The 14,484-nt window shown below is 34.5% G+C and overlaps 1 protein-coding gene across 4 annotated transcripts in view; it reads left to right on the forward strand.

Annotated features, from left to right (window-relative positions):
* The first annotated feature begins 593 nt into the window (after positions 1-593).
* Positions 594-14,484, forward strand: part of LOC118183299 (uncharacterized) — a 72,338-nt gene continuing 58,447 nt past the window's right edge. For 3 of the 4 annotated variants that reach the window (XM_035352781.2, XM_085824680.1, XM_035352782.2), the window contains exon 1: positions 594-747. The gene's annotated coding sequence lies outside the window, so the exon portion shown is untranslated. The remainder of the gene's footprint in view (positions 748-14,484) is intronic. The other variant, XM_085824679.1, reaches the window with a different exon arrangement.

The raw sequence follows: 14,484 nt of genomic DNA on the forward strand, positions 1-14,484 counted from the left end.
GTGAAGAATTTACGACCTGGAATCGTAATTTCTCCTCTTAAATATCCTGCTAGTTTCGCAGATCAGATGCGCTGTAGCGACGACCGTTCATTCATTGGCAGACAAAATGTAAAATTTTGCATTTTCTGTCGAAACCTGTATGCATATCAATTTGTGTCCAATTTGCTTTATATCTTCTCTGAACAAGATGTACCTGCAGCCGGAATATGAAGGTAAAGTGTCTCACCTGCCGAGTCAACCCTTACATCATGACCACACAGTTAATATTGAAGTACTGTACCGAATGGTCTGACCATTGGTCATTGGTTAAAAAATCAGGGCACGCCGTCCCCCCCCCCCATTTTGAAATTATCTAATGTACAAAAGTGAATCAATATATAAATTTTCTCTACATTTTTAAATATTTTTTCTGCCCAGCTGAAGAACAAACAAATGTATATTTAAACAGTGAAACACAGCTAAATGTTTAAGGTCTTAAATTTGTGCTTGATTATTCTTACATGACATCATTATTTTTTTATGCCAAAATATATAACGATTATACGTAAGGCTTTTTCGTCTTCTTTATTCTCACGGTTATTCTGTAGTTTACGTGGCTTTCAGTGGCTCATGCGCAGTAATGCTCAATTCATTCGATTCAGTAATGGCGGCTATTTTGCTGTTGAGTTTCGGTGGAGGAGGTTAAAGTAAATTCTTTATCGCATATTTTCAAAGGGAAAAGATTGTCTTTTTATGTTTTGAAGCAGGGTATGTATATTTTATGACATTTATGAATACAGCGGGCAATTTTCTTATATTTTGTTTTTAACTTCGATGTAATTGTAGTATGTTTTGGTTTAAAGTCGAAAGTACTTCGGAGAACTTCCATACATTTTATATGAAGTTCAGTTTACTTTTTTCTAAATTTTGCTATTTAAGTATTTTTTTTTTTTTTTTTTTTTATTTTTTTATTTCAGTGTTTAATAGCGCTGCTTTCGATTAAACAAGCTTACGCAATTGTAATGTGTAAGAATGTTCTAAGAATTTTATTTATTGTACTTATTCTTTATTACGATTGTGAATGTATAATAATGAGAAATATGCTTTTTATTTTGTGTAATTAATTTTACTGCATTGTCCAAAAAATTTTTTTTTGCAATCTTTTGAATAAATGCAGTTTATTAATATTAACATTAAGGTACTCTATTTCATGCCGTTCATTGCTGTTTTGCAAGTGAAATAAGTATACTAATTATGTTTATAAATAAATAATATTGCTTTTAATAAATTAGAAAACAATTCAGTTAACTACTCAATGTTTTAAGAATTTTATTTACTTTTACTTAATTTGTATACAGGAAGAGCTCAAGAGCCGGTGCAGTCGTATTGGGTTATAGAATTTAGGGACGGCAAAATTGTCAGAATTCAGAGAAGTAAGGAACAGTAAAATTTAAGGATGAAATTTCTAGAATTTAGAGGAAACACTAGGCAGCAGAACTTAGGGGCGCTAAACTGTTTTAGATTTAGAGAAATGCAAGGTAGCAGAATATAAGATCAGAAGGGATTGTACCGGGCGGCAAAAATACCTAGCTCCGGACTTGTTTATATGTTCAATAAAAATAAAAATTAAAATTAAAAAAAAAAAAAAAAAAAAAAAAAACTTACTAAAATGTAGTTTTGGTAAAAATGGTTTTCAATTTTCAAATTTGCTAAAAGACGGAAATTGTATTTAAATTCTTAACCATATATTCGGTGCGATTTCTCATATAATTTTAGAGATTATCGGGGTTTTCATCCGCAGAGAACCCGTTGGCGCTTCGGGAAAGAACCCTTTGGCGCCGTTGCAGTTTTACTCGCCAAGCTCGCGGCTCATCGAGGATGAGCCGAGCCGTAAGCGTGATATTTTGTAAACGTGGTTTTTAGTAATGTAAATTCAAGTTAGCAGACAATGGTAGTAAAAATTCACAGATAATAAGTATGTAGATATAAAACTAACAGGTTAAACGTGATATACGAAAATAAATTTCTATTAAATTCAAGTTAGCACAGAAAACAATGTATTAAACATAACGAAGTAAAAATTCATTTAAAGAATAACAATTAGTATTCTTATGCTTACGTTTACTATATACTTATATGTATTTTCTCTAATTTATATAGAATACTAATATTTCTATTACAAATGTCTTTTTTCACTATTAAGTACTTTGCCTGTTGATACATAAAATTGATGTATTTCGGTAAGAGCCATGCCCATGTAATAAATTAATGAATGCGTGACCTTCAATATATCCATTTTACATAGTTTTAAGTTTTTTTTTTTTTTTTTCCAAGTTACTTGCATACAGCTTAAAGCATTTTACGGTGAAACAAATACCTATCCTTTTTCATAATATATTTCACAATACAAATAACCTTCAACAGTAATCAAATTTTCTTCAGTAGCATTTTTAATAAAACTAGAATTTTATACATTTTAAAATTATTATAGGGGTTGGAAACCTCATGGTTCTGCGTGCTTACAGCTGTTAATAATTAAGAACATAACGTGAACAGCCATGTTACAAATTAGCATTCACCCCTCCCGCCATAATTTCTTCCTTCGATCCCGAACTGACGACCCGAGAACCGGCATCTTTCGACGAAAACTTCTTTAATTATGCGAAAATATTTCTATCTATTCGTTGTTAAAAAATTCAGAAAAAATAATAATAAATAAGAGAAAAATAATATAAATCTCCAAATGCGAACAACGACAACCTTCGCATAAACGAATAGGATGAATTAGCTAGGTTACCAGGTTTGAACTATTATCGCTAAAGTTTACATTTACCGGGTTCTCTGCGGAAGTGCTTCCCTGCAATAAATACTTTGAAAAAATTACATATGCAAAACTTTTTCTCCTGAATTTAATTTCTACAGCTTTTACAATAGCTTAAATGTCGTTCTTTTTTAGTTCAAAAATTTTTCAGCTGAATGTTTTGAAGCCTAAAATGAGCATTTTGGTTCCTAAATCAATCTAAGGCTCACCAGCGGCCGAGCGGTAAAGTCGCTGAACACTGGTAGTTCGGTCCGAGGTTCGAATCTTGCGAACGGGCCGGCTGCATGGGCGTTTTCGTGGTTTTCCCCATGTGTAACGTGTATACAAGCCAGTTTCCCTTAGAAAGTCCTCCACGAAGGCATCCCTCCCTTCAGGCAGATAGCCCTCGTGTGCTTTGCCATAATTGAATAATCCAATCCTAAATCAATCTAACCAGGCCAAAACTTTTCTACAGTTGCTACAGATTGTCAAATCTGAAAGTTTTTCTCTTATTGTCATAAACTTCAAAGTCAAAAAGTCCACAGCTTATCATAATTCAGTGTAAAAACAATAATGCATAAGAAAAAAGAGAACGTTTTTCTTTTATTGTCATAAACTTAAAATATCCACAGCTTATCATAATTCAATCTAAAAGTAATAATGCGTGGACGTTTTCGTTGTTTTCACTATGTTTAACGTGAATACGAGCCTGTTTCCCTTAGAAAGTTCGCCATGAAAGCATTCCTCGTCTTAGGCGGGGTTCTTTGCTGACTTTTCCATAATTAAACCAAACCAAGCCATTTTTCTGGAAAATTTACTGCAGATGCCAATGCATATTGGAAAAATAGGGCTTCTAATTTTTTATGGCTACGGTCACCCATTCTTTTAAACGCCACCAAGAACAACAATAAATCATCAGTGACAGTCCTAATGTAGATTACGTAATTTTGGCAAAGAAAAGCACATGCACTATTTGTTTAGCACAGAGTTTCTCAACCTATTTTATCCCGTGCACCCAAACCCGCCACCTGTAAAGACCCTGAACACTGTTAGTTCGATTTACGATCGAATCCCGAAGAACAGGCTGGCTGTATGGTTGGGTTTTCGCATGTGTAACGTGGATATGAGCCAGTTTCCCTTAAAATGTTTTCCATGAAGGCATTCCCACCCATAAGCAGAGAACCCTCGAGTTGCTTTGTCTTAATTAACCTAACCCCATGCACCCCCTTTTGCTATTGCTAGAAGATTATTTCCTTCGAAAAATGCATATACATTTATTTAGATTTTTAATATCTTTAGCGTGTTTTTAAAAATTGAACAGCAAAACATATAGAAAATGTTGATAAACAAAATTTAGTTATGTTAAACTAAAAATAAATAATAGCTAAAAGGCTGACCGCATTTCTATTTCCCCTTAAACCCCATACAAGTAATGAGAAAATCGGTTTTTGAATTAATTTTAAAATATGTCTTTTGCTGTTCTATAAGGTGACTGCACTTTGCGATGATGTTTAATTTGCGATATAATTCAAATAGTTGCATTCACCATTATTTGTGATTCAAATGTTTGAAAGTTGGACTGACGTTTACACTAACCACGATCACTTAATTCAGGGTTACTTAAACTTTTTTCAGTCGCGACACCCTCTTATAATTGAGATTTTTCGCGACCCCACTGGACCCCATAATATTTACAAAAATTTTGTGGGACCCCGTAAGTATTCCGCAAATCCGACACACGCGTGATTGAAACTGTTAATTTTTTCACCTGTACTGTAATATACTATTGCAGTTTTATATCATTAACTTTAATTTCTAATTTTAAGACATAGAACAATGTGAAAATTTTAAATAAGTAACAGACGAAATGACAGCGTCATGTGCAAAGCAAAGAAAATGAACATCTATATTATAAAAAAAATCCGTCGAAACGTTTTCGTTTTTTCTTTGTCTGTATTGTCTTATCTTTATCTATTTTCAGATACATTGTGTAAAAATATTTCGTAATTGTAAAATTATTATAATAAGTTTAAAGAAATATCAAAACTGCACAAATTTTTGGCTACCCCTGCAGCTGGTCCCGTTGTCTTTGAGGACCGTAAAAATGGCTTGGTTGGGAGTCACGACCCACAGTTTAAGAAATTTGTTCTTAATTCATTAAAAAGGTTACCTGCAAGAGATTTTAGTTGGCTTCATTTTGCAGTTCAAGTATATTGAAAGCTAAATATTAAATTCGTAGACTGACATTTTTTTGATATACTAATCCTAGCATGTTAATCTTTCAATCATATACTTTAATTTAAACTAAAAATAAAGTAATTATGAAAATTTTCTAAGTTTTTCAAAGCAACATTTCCAAGTGGCACAAAAGTGCTACTTGGAAATAATAGAATAAATAATGGCAACCTAATTTCGTTCCATTTATTAATTTTGTTTTCTCTTTAATCCCAGTATATGGTGCACATGGGATTTGGCGACATTATGATGAGCAGTTAATGCAATATTTATGATGAGCAGTAAACTAGTCATTTTGGTGCTGGCGACAATTTTCCCAATCGGGCCACGGCCGCACCATATACTAAGAGTTTACCTTTTTTTTTTTTTTTTTTTTTTTTTTTTTTTTTTTTTCCGGTACTATTCCGTTTTGAGGACCGTAGTAAAAAATCCCCAAACTATTGTTGATGCCAGTGCTGCCAAAAATAATTGCAGCAATCCTAATGCAAGAAAGGAAGTATAATAGTAAATAACTATTCTAAGATTGATGTTTTAATTTAGATTATACTAACTATTCTAATATATAACATAACTCTATCTATATCTATATAACTATTCTAAGATTATTATTATTAATTTCATATAATACTTTTTTATTATAATTTATATATATACGGCTAAACATAACTGAATGGAAGCATAAGAGTAAATAACTATTTCAGAAAATTATTATAATTTATATAGAAAAAGGCTAAACATAACTGAATGGATGCCTGCATCTCTATTTCGCTACCGAGTTATCGCTAAAGCATAATTTCATCTCGTTGGTTGCTCAAACGTAATTTTCTATAATGAATGATGCCTTTTCTTTGAAAAAATTCTATTGGAGACTTTTCGTCATGGGCAATTCCCAAATTGTTAAATCCATAGGATATTAAAAAAGGATTTAAAATAAAAAAAAGGATTACAAATTCAACTAGTATTTCAATGGCGTCCTTAGAAATATAGAACTATCTAAACTTACGCAATTTGAAATCAGCGCGTACGCTAGATTTATCTCGCTGTTCAATGGGCGCGTTTGTTAGATTTGGCGCTTTTGCGCATACATTTTCGCTGCAAATTTTTTACGGTCCTCAAAACGGGAATAGTCACATTCCATAAATGCATTCCGCCGACCAGCGGTCGAACGATAAAATCTCTGAAAGCTGGTACTTCTGACCTGCGTTCGACTTTAGGCGAACGCGCTAGCTGCATGGGTGTTTTCCCCATGTGTAACGTGTATACGAGCCTGTTTCCCTTAGAAAGTCCTCCACGAAGACATCTTTTCCCTTAGGCAGATAGCCTTAGTGTGCTTTGTCGCAAGTAACTAAACGAAACTATAAATGCATTCGTAAACAAACTGATTATTCTTAGTGCAAAAATTCTCAAGTGAGTTTATTTTTTAACAAGTGCGAATAAAAGTTAAGGAAATCTGTATTTTCAAGTATTTGAATGAATGAGATTTATGTCGCTTCATTAATTAACTCAGTTTATAGATTTTCTGGAGCCTTATTCATGTTCGTTTTAATGGAAATGGAAATAATATAAACTCAAACTTCTAATAACTTGAATCTTGAAATATTTGGAACCCAGTATTTGCAGTTATTGCTTAACTAAACTATGTTCACTGGCTGCCAATTTGAGACCACTGACTGACTTTAACACGAGAAAAACTGAATAGGCATTTCTAAACACGCTTTTATTTTCCAAAAATATTTAGAATTTTTGATACACTGACGACTGAGGAAGCGAGCTGTTAGTGTATCAGACTGTGTATTTCTTCTTTATATAAAAAATATTAACAATTTTTGATTTACCTAGGACTGGGAAAGATGTTAATAAGTCTTCTAAGAAAATGGTATTTTACATAATTTCCAGCTAACTTCGGGATAAATTTGGCCCCATTATGATGGGTCCGTGGAAATGAGAAATTGTCTAATATTATCAATACTAAAGCTGGCTGGAAGTATGTTCCGTATTAATAGTATTGCGGGTAAAATAATCAGCCGAAGTTCTGTTCCATCTCCCGTATACTACATATCCAAGCTATCATAATAGGCAGAAAATGTATATTATTTATATACTTTCAATAAGCAAGAAAGTTTTGCTTTAAAATTCCGTTTAAATTTCGGCTCAAATTATATCGAAACCGAAATTCACAAACAAGGACGCCCGTGATTTGTTTCATAAATTTTATTTTCTGGAGGGAGGGAAAAACATGTAAATTGATTCAAAAGTACTCGCAACTTTTGTGGCGCATTTCATTAATTCCATTAATTCCGCCGCTGGGAGCAAAAATTTATCGGCCGAGTTCAAGGACTAGCCTTTCCCTAAGAGAACATTTAGAAAGTCTTTCAAGAAAACATCTTTCTCCTTAGCAGACTGGGCCCACCAGCGGCCGAGCGGTAAAGTCACTGAACACTGGTAGTTCGGTCCGAATCCTGCGAATGGGCTGGATGCATGGGTGTTTTCGTGGTTTTCCCCCTGTGTAACGTGTATACGAGCCAGTTTCCCTTAGAATGTCTTCCACGAAGGCATCCCTCCCCTTAGGCAGATAGCCCTAGTGTGCTTTGTCATATGTAAATGCACCACACCACCTTAGCAGACTGCCCTCGAGCGCTTTACCGTCATCAAATAAACCAACCACTAAGTGAGCCCACCAGCGGCCGAGCGGTAAAGTCGCTGAACACTGGTAGTTCGGTCCGAGGTTCGAATCCCGCGAACGGGCTGGCTGCATGGGCGTTTTCGTGGTTTTCCCCATGTGTAACGTGTATACGAGCCAGTTTCCCTTAGAAAGTCCTCCACGAAGGCATCCCTCCCCTTAGGCAGATAGACCTCGTGTGCTTTGCCGTATTCTCAATACACACACACACACACACACACACACAACCACTAAGTGAACTTTATAATCTTTGCTTCAATCTCTGTCAACTTTGGTACGCGCGTCAAATGGATTTACGTTTTATTTCTTATGAGGAATATTACATTTTCTTAAATATAATTATAGAGACAGAAGGAAAGTGTAAAAAATCAGATATCGAATTTTATATAAAATTGCTTTCATTAAATATAAAAGTGCCAAAATATCTTTACTTTATTAAGGGATTTGAATCCCGAAGGACTATTAGTTTCGTTTTGGCATTTTGCGTCGGACTCATAAATGTCGGTTCACTTTTCAAACTGTTGCCACAAAATGTTAGAGTCCTGCATTATATTTGAAGAAATTAAATAATGAAAAATCTGCATAAATGTATGTATATTTCTCGTATTGTGATAAAACAACGGTACATAGAGTCATCGAATTTTGAATAACGTAATCCTCCAACGAATATGAGCATGTGGAAGACCAAATTTGAAATTTGAAATTTGTTTTATGATCGATTTCCTATTTTTTAAAACTTTGACGAATTTTTGATTAACAAACTCAAGGATTTCAAAGCGAGCAATGGCAACGTTGTGCAGAAAAAACATTTTTATCTCCAGTGCGTGAGTCTCTGTATCGGAAATTCTAAAGATATGCTCGTTTTAAAACTATTTTGCGATATTGCTGTTGCACTGGATCTTATGGTTTAAGTGCGAGGAACATGATATTTAATAAAGAAAGGTAACACACAAAATGTTAAAAAACGCCCCTTTGGACGTAATTTAAAATCTGAAACATTTCAGATTTTTTTTTTTTTTTTTTTTTTTTTTTTTAACATTTTTTCTAATTGGAAATGTAACTCTACGACCAACTGTTGTGAAAATAAAAGCAGGGTGTAATTTTTGGTTTGGTACTATTCAATTTCGAGGGCCGTAAAAAATCGCCAAACTATTGTTGATGCCAGTGCTGCCAAAAATAATTGCGGCAAGAAAGGAAGTATAATAGTAAATAACTATTTAAGATTGATGTTTTAATTTAGATGAAAGGTTAATTTCATATAATACTTTTTTATTATTATAATTTATATGAAAAAGGCTAAACATGACTGAATGGAAGCATAAGAGTAAATAACTATTTCAGATCATTATTATAATTTATATAAAACTTGCTAAAATAACTGAATGGATGCCTGCATCGCTATTTCGCTATTATCGCTAAAGCATAATTTCATCTCGTTGGCTGTTCAAACGTAAATTTCTATATTGAATGATGCCTTTTCTTTGAAAATATTCTCCGTAAAGTGCAGAATCGCTCACTTATTTGTTTGCCGCTTTTTACAAGGGTAAAAACAATTGGATTTTTGTCAATTTTCTTTTACTTTTTAAGTGAAAATAGGTCGATCTGTGCATAGATAAAGTCAACAGTGTGCGCAGTGCCATTTTTGTGCAATTCTAGGATTTTTTTTCAGTGAAAATAGGTCGATGTGCACATGGATACCGAGTATGTGCAATTCTTAAAAACACGTCAAGCAGTGGGTGATTCTGCACTTTACCCAAAATTCTATTGCCGACTTTTCGCCATGGGCAATTCCCAAATTGTTAAATCCATAGGATATCAAAAAAGGATTTAAAAATTAAACTAGTATGTCAATGGCGTCTTAAGAAATATAGAACTCTATAAACTTACGCAATCTGAAATGGGCGCGTTTGCTAGATTTGGCGCTTTTGCGCATACATTTTTGCTGCAATTTTTTTACGGCCCTCGAAACCGAATAGTACTTTTGGTTTATTTAATTACGGAAAAACACACGAAAGTTATCTGTCTGAGAGAAGAGATGCCCTTGTGGAGGACTATCTAAGGGTGGCTCGTATCCACGTTATATATAATAAAAACCACGGAAACGCTCATGCAGCCAGCCTATTCGCCGCGATTCGAACACTGGTCGAACTTCCAGTGTTCAGCGACTTTACCGTTCGACCATGGGTGAGAGCTTTTGTGGGCACTGTCTATATCGTAAGAGCTGCTCTTCCTATCTTTAATTAGATTTCCAGCCAACATTTAAGTTTCGCACCTAGTGGCATAGCTAGGGTGGGGCAAGGGAGGGACATCTGTTCCCTGGCGCAGCATCCAGGGGCGCCAAGTTGATCTTACGAAATTTTGTAATGAAATATTTTGTACTCTTAGCAACAAAAGGGGGTTCAAAATCTTCAGCTATCATTTTGCATACAATCAAATATTTTTTAAATACTTATCCTGTGATAGCCTCTGTACGAGATCCTTTCTTTCCAAGGGGTTACGAATCCAGTTTTTAAAACTTTAGATTAACTAGATTTTATTACCAGTTAATAAAGTATATTATAAGTCTTATGTGTGTTGATCTCCTCTTAATGGAAACTTGCGTGTACAAAAGTAAATCACATTTCAAAATGGGTAGTGTTAATCTTAACAGGTTGGTGTTAAAACTCAAATGGTGAGTTATGCCGAATCGTGGAAAACATATTTACTTCATTTAAAAACTGAGATGCATAGGTACTTACGTATTAACGGAGAAAAAGAGCAAAATTCGCCCAAATGAGCGAATAGTTGCCATCTTAGCACTATAATACAAATTAATTGCTATTGTAATCGTATTACATCGCTAAGTCGATCGAAAATCCACAACTTTGTTAAATGCAATGAAAGAACATATCAAAAAAGGAACGAGCGTTTATTCCGGCTTCCCTGAAAACAAAAGAATTCAAAAAGCTGGCTTCGAGCTTTTCATAGTGAATCATAAACTCAGTTTTTGTGGATCCGCATTCCGGAGTTCATATGCAAAATAACGAGCGGATTTCTTCGAAATGGCGAAACAAGAAACGTAGGGCTTCAGAAAAACATCATTCGAAGTGGTACTTAGCGGAGTTCATGTGGCGGCAGAAATTAAAGCTCAGGCGAAGAAAAAGCTTTCCAAACTAATTTTTTTTATTATATTGCCCACCAGCGGCCGAGCGGTAAAGACTCTGAACACTGGTAGTTCGGTCCGAGGTTCGAATCCCACGAACGGGCTGGATGCATGGGCGTTTTCCCCATGTGTAACGTGTATACGAGCCAGTTTCCCTTAGAAAGTCCTCCACGAAGGCATCCCTCCCTTTAGGCAGATAGCCCTCCTGTGCTTTGCCATAATTAAATAATCCAGTCCAATCCAATCCATCCAAACTATTTTAGCACCAGTTTCCAAACATTTTCCACCCGAAATAAAGACAAACTAATTCTACCAAATTACCGCCAAAGTTGGTCTTTCCTCTTTAACACCTACGTTCCGGTACATAGACAGAAAAGTTAGTAAACATTTTCTAATATTACTGTAGTTTTCCGGGTCCCACAATTTTCCCTCTGTTTGAAAGAATTTAGAAGTAATCAAAAATGCTATTAACAACATAACGGCCGCTTATTCAAACTTCTGACTCTGAGTTTCTGGGTTGGGAATGAAACAGGCTGTTCCTTGGGAAGATGGAGGGGACTTTATTTTTGAATTCAGCTTTTCAGGTACATTTGAGCAAAGAACAAGAACAAATCAAATTCTTTGAGTTCCAGTTGTTAATCGTTACAGCGCATCACTATTGAATATTTTACCTTCTCCCACATAAGCCATTTGACTGTGGCTTAGTTGGGTTTTTCATTGTTTGCCCATACGTAGAGTTATACTTAATAGATTGACTCTTTTACTTCCTTGTACAAAGAACATATTGCAATTGGGAAAAATTTCGGGCATCATATTCATATTTGATCGTTCCCGAATCCATTTTGATGATTTTTGGGTGATATCTGTAGGTACAGACAATATAAAGGACTCTTTTTCTCCAAAGCGGATTAAAAAATGGATTCAGAGGGGATTTTTTGTGACTTAATGTAAGTAAGTTCATGTATATAATGGATTATACACGATGGAATGCATTAGCGCGGTTTTATGGTTGCAAACAGTGGCGGAGTAGATAAGGTTCCTGAATATTGGATAGCCAGCGAACGGATTGCCGAAATACAGATTTCATGGTTTGTAAATATACGTGTATATATATAAATACAGTGTAATTCGGAGAATGATACAATAAACCATTTTCATGCATATTTGTATGCATTTATTTCTTAAAAAAATGAGTAATTTTGTTTTTAAATATTTGTCAGATTTCACTCCGTGTTTTTTGAATTGTTATTTCATCATCGTATTCTCAAAATCCTTCTTGTTCGAAGATCTATTTGTGAGAAAAGCGAGTTTTTGCTACATTTTCTTTTGCATTATTTTGTAACAAATGAAACTGTTCATTTTAATTCTCCTATACCGTTACATCGACCTGATTTATGCAGGGTAACTCTATATCTGAAGACTTACAAACACTTAGTTAACGTGAATTAGAATTTCTGTTGGTTCACACTTAGAAATATGTCATGTTATGCCAGCAAAAGCCATGTAATTGCTAAATTGCTATCTGTTCCACTCAGGACGCGGCTATAGCTCAGGAGGCCTGAATCAAAAGTGTCTCTTGTATCTAAGTCTTTAATTCTCCGTCACCCCGTCTCATCCGATCATGAGACTAGAGGAGATAAATACCACTTTCATTATCATTCACACTTTTATATTTTTGAATTCAAAGCAATTAAAATACAGAGAGAAATGTGCTACAAGAAATGTAATGTATTTATGTTATATTAGTGTATTACTTTGAGCGTGCGTTCTTTGAATCTTGCAGAACATTTCGGCGGTGAGTTTTGCATCAGATAAATAAGTACTTAAAACAAAAATTTAGGATTTAATAAATAATGCCGAAACAATAAATTTTTAAATGCTCTAGACGATTCTATAGCATTAGACATAACATAGCATGTAAAACCAAATTTTCAGGTAAACTCTCATTAAAAAGCTATTACAGTAGACATCACTGAATGTGATCGCGGTTAATCTTCTCATTCGGATATTTATTATCTAGTGACCGATGTTCCGCCTAGTTATGTACGAAAACGTGGAAAATAATTCGCTTATTGGAATCAACAATTCCATTAATATGATAAAATCTTCCGTAACCCGGTATTTGGTATCGGAAAAGGAGGAGTGCCTCAGGGAGAACTGTTTAAGGGAAACTGGTTGGTATCCACGTTACCATGGCCCACCAGCGGCCGAGCGGTAAAGTCGCTGATCACTGCGAGTTCAAGCCGAGGTTCGAATCCTGCGATCGGGCTGGCTGCATAAGCGTTTTCGTGGTCCCGATGTGTAACGTGTATACGAGCCAGTTTAAGTTCATGAAGTCATCCCTTCCATTAGGCATATAACCCTCGAGACTTTGCCGTAATTAACCACACTGAAACTAAAACGTATTCACGTTATACATGGGAAAAATCAGTGTTAAGCGGCTTATACCATCCGGCTGTTGGCGAGCCTGATCAAAATATTGAATAATATTTTAACTGAAGTAACGTCAACATATAAAGTCAAGATAGATTATAGAAATTCTCAAGTGTTAGAAAAATAACTCCGAGTTTTGTCGCCAAATAGCTTGTTTTTGATTTTAGTCAATCATTTAAAATTAGGCTAGAAAAGCAATCTTTGTTTGACTTTTATATTTTGAATAGTTTTATAGCTTTCGAGGGCGATCAGTCCTCCTTCAGGAGAAGAAAAAATGATACTTGCTTCCGGAGGGGGGGGGGAGACACTGAAAACACCTACTCCAAATCTAAGGTTGCTCTTTCTCGGGTAATTTTTATTTTTATATCGGCATGCCCTCTTTTAGTAAGGAATTCCATATAAGTATTACGATTAGCGTACAGCATAGGTCAAATAATTTTCAGAAACGTTATGAAGAGTTCATAAATGAATTTTACGTTAAAGACATCGCGCTTTGTGTGACATTTGTTCCGTATTTATAACTTTATCGTTTGGTCGACGGAGCACTTTTCCTTCGTATTTTTATTATCGTGCATTTATTAAATTTGATCTGATAACATAAAAATAATGTAAAGTTTAGTTTCTGATAAATGGCAAATGGCATATTCCACGATTCGAAGAATGCTTCCTTCAAAAATGTAGTCGTTGTAATAAGTGTTTCCATTCTCTCTAAGAATAAGTAATTAAACGATATCGCTAATAAACGCACATTGTTTCTGATTATGTTAACTACGCACGCTACGTACGCACAACATTCATAAACAGGTTCTTGCCTTTTCAGGATTAAAATGCTGTGGAAGTACCTATTTATGTTTCTAACGAAGAGAGTGATAAATAATTTCATCCAAAAAGGCATTAACCATCCGACAAGATATACACACATCCAAATTTAAACAAAAACAATACAATTAATGAAATTTTTTAACTTTATATTTCTAGTTATACTATCAATAAATTCAATTCCTTTTATATTTATAGGCATTTTTTTCCCTCATCGTTAAATATTATTCAGTAATATTGTCAAAATAACCCTGAACAAATGTAATCACATTAAACGGCCTTTTATTATAGAATTACTTTTTTTTTCCCAAGACAAAGAGGCTATAAATTACTGAAATTTTATTTATTTCAGTAACAGTTCCTGAGATTTTTAGTCTCACTTTTGAACTTTTGATA

This window comes from Stegodyphus dumicola, chromosome 10 (genome assembly GCF_044657685.1).
Source record: "Stegodyphus dumicola isolate Sdum_Otavi_A_Nest chromosome 10, ASM4465768v1".
Lineage (NCBI taxonomy): Eukaryota > Metazoa > Arthropoda > Arachnida > Araneae > Eresidae > Stegodyphus > Stegodyphus dumicola.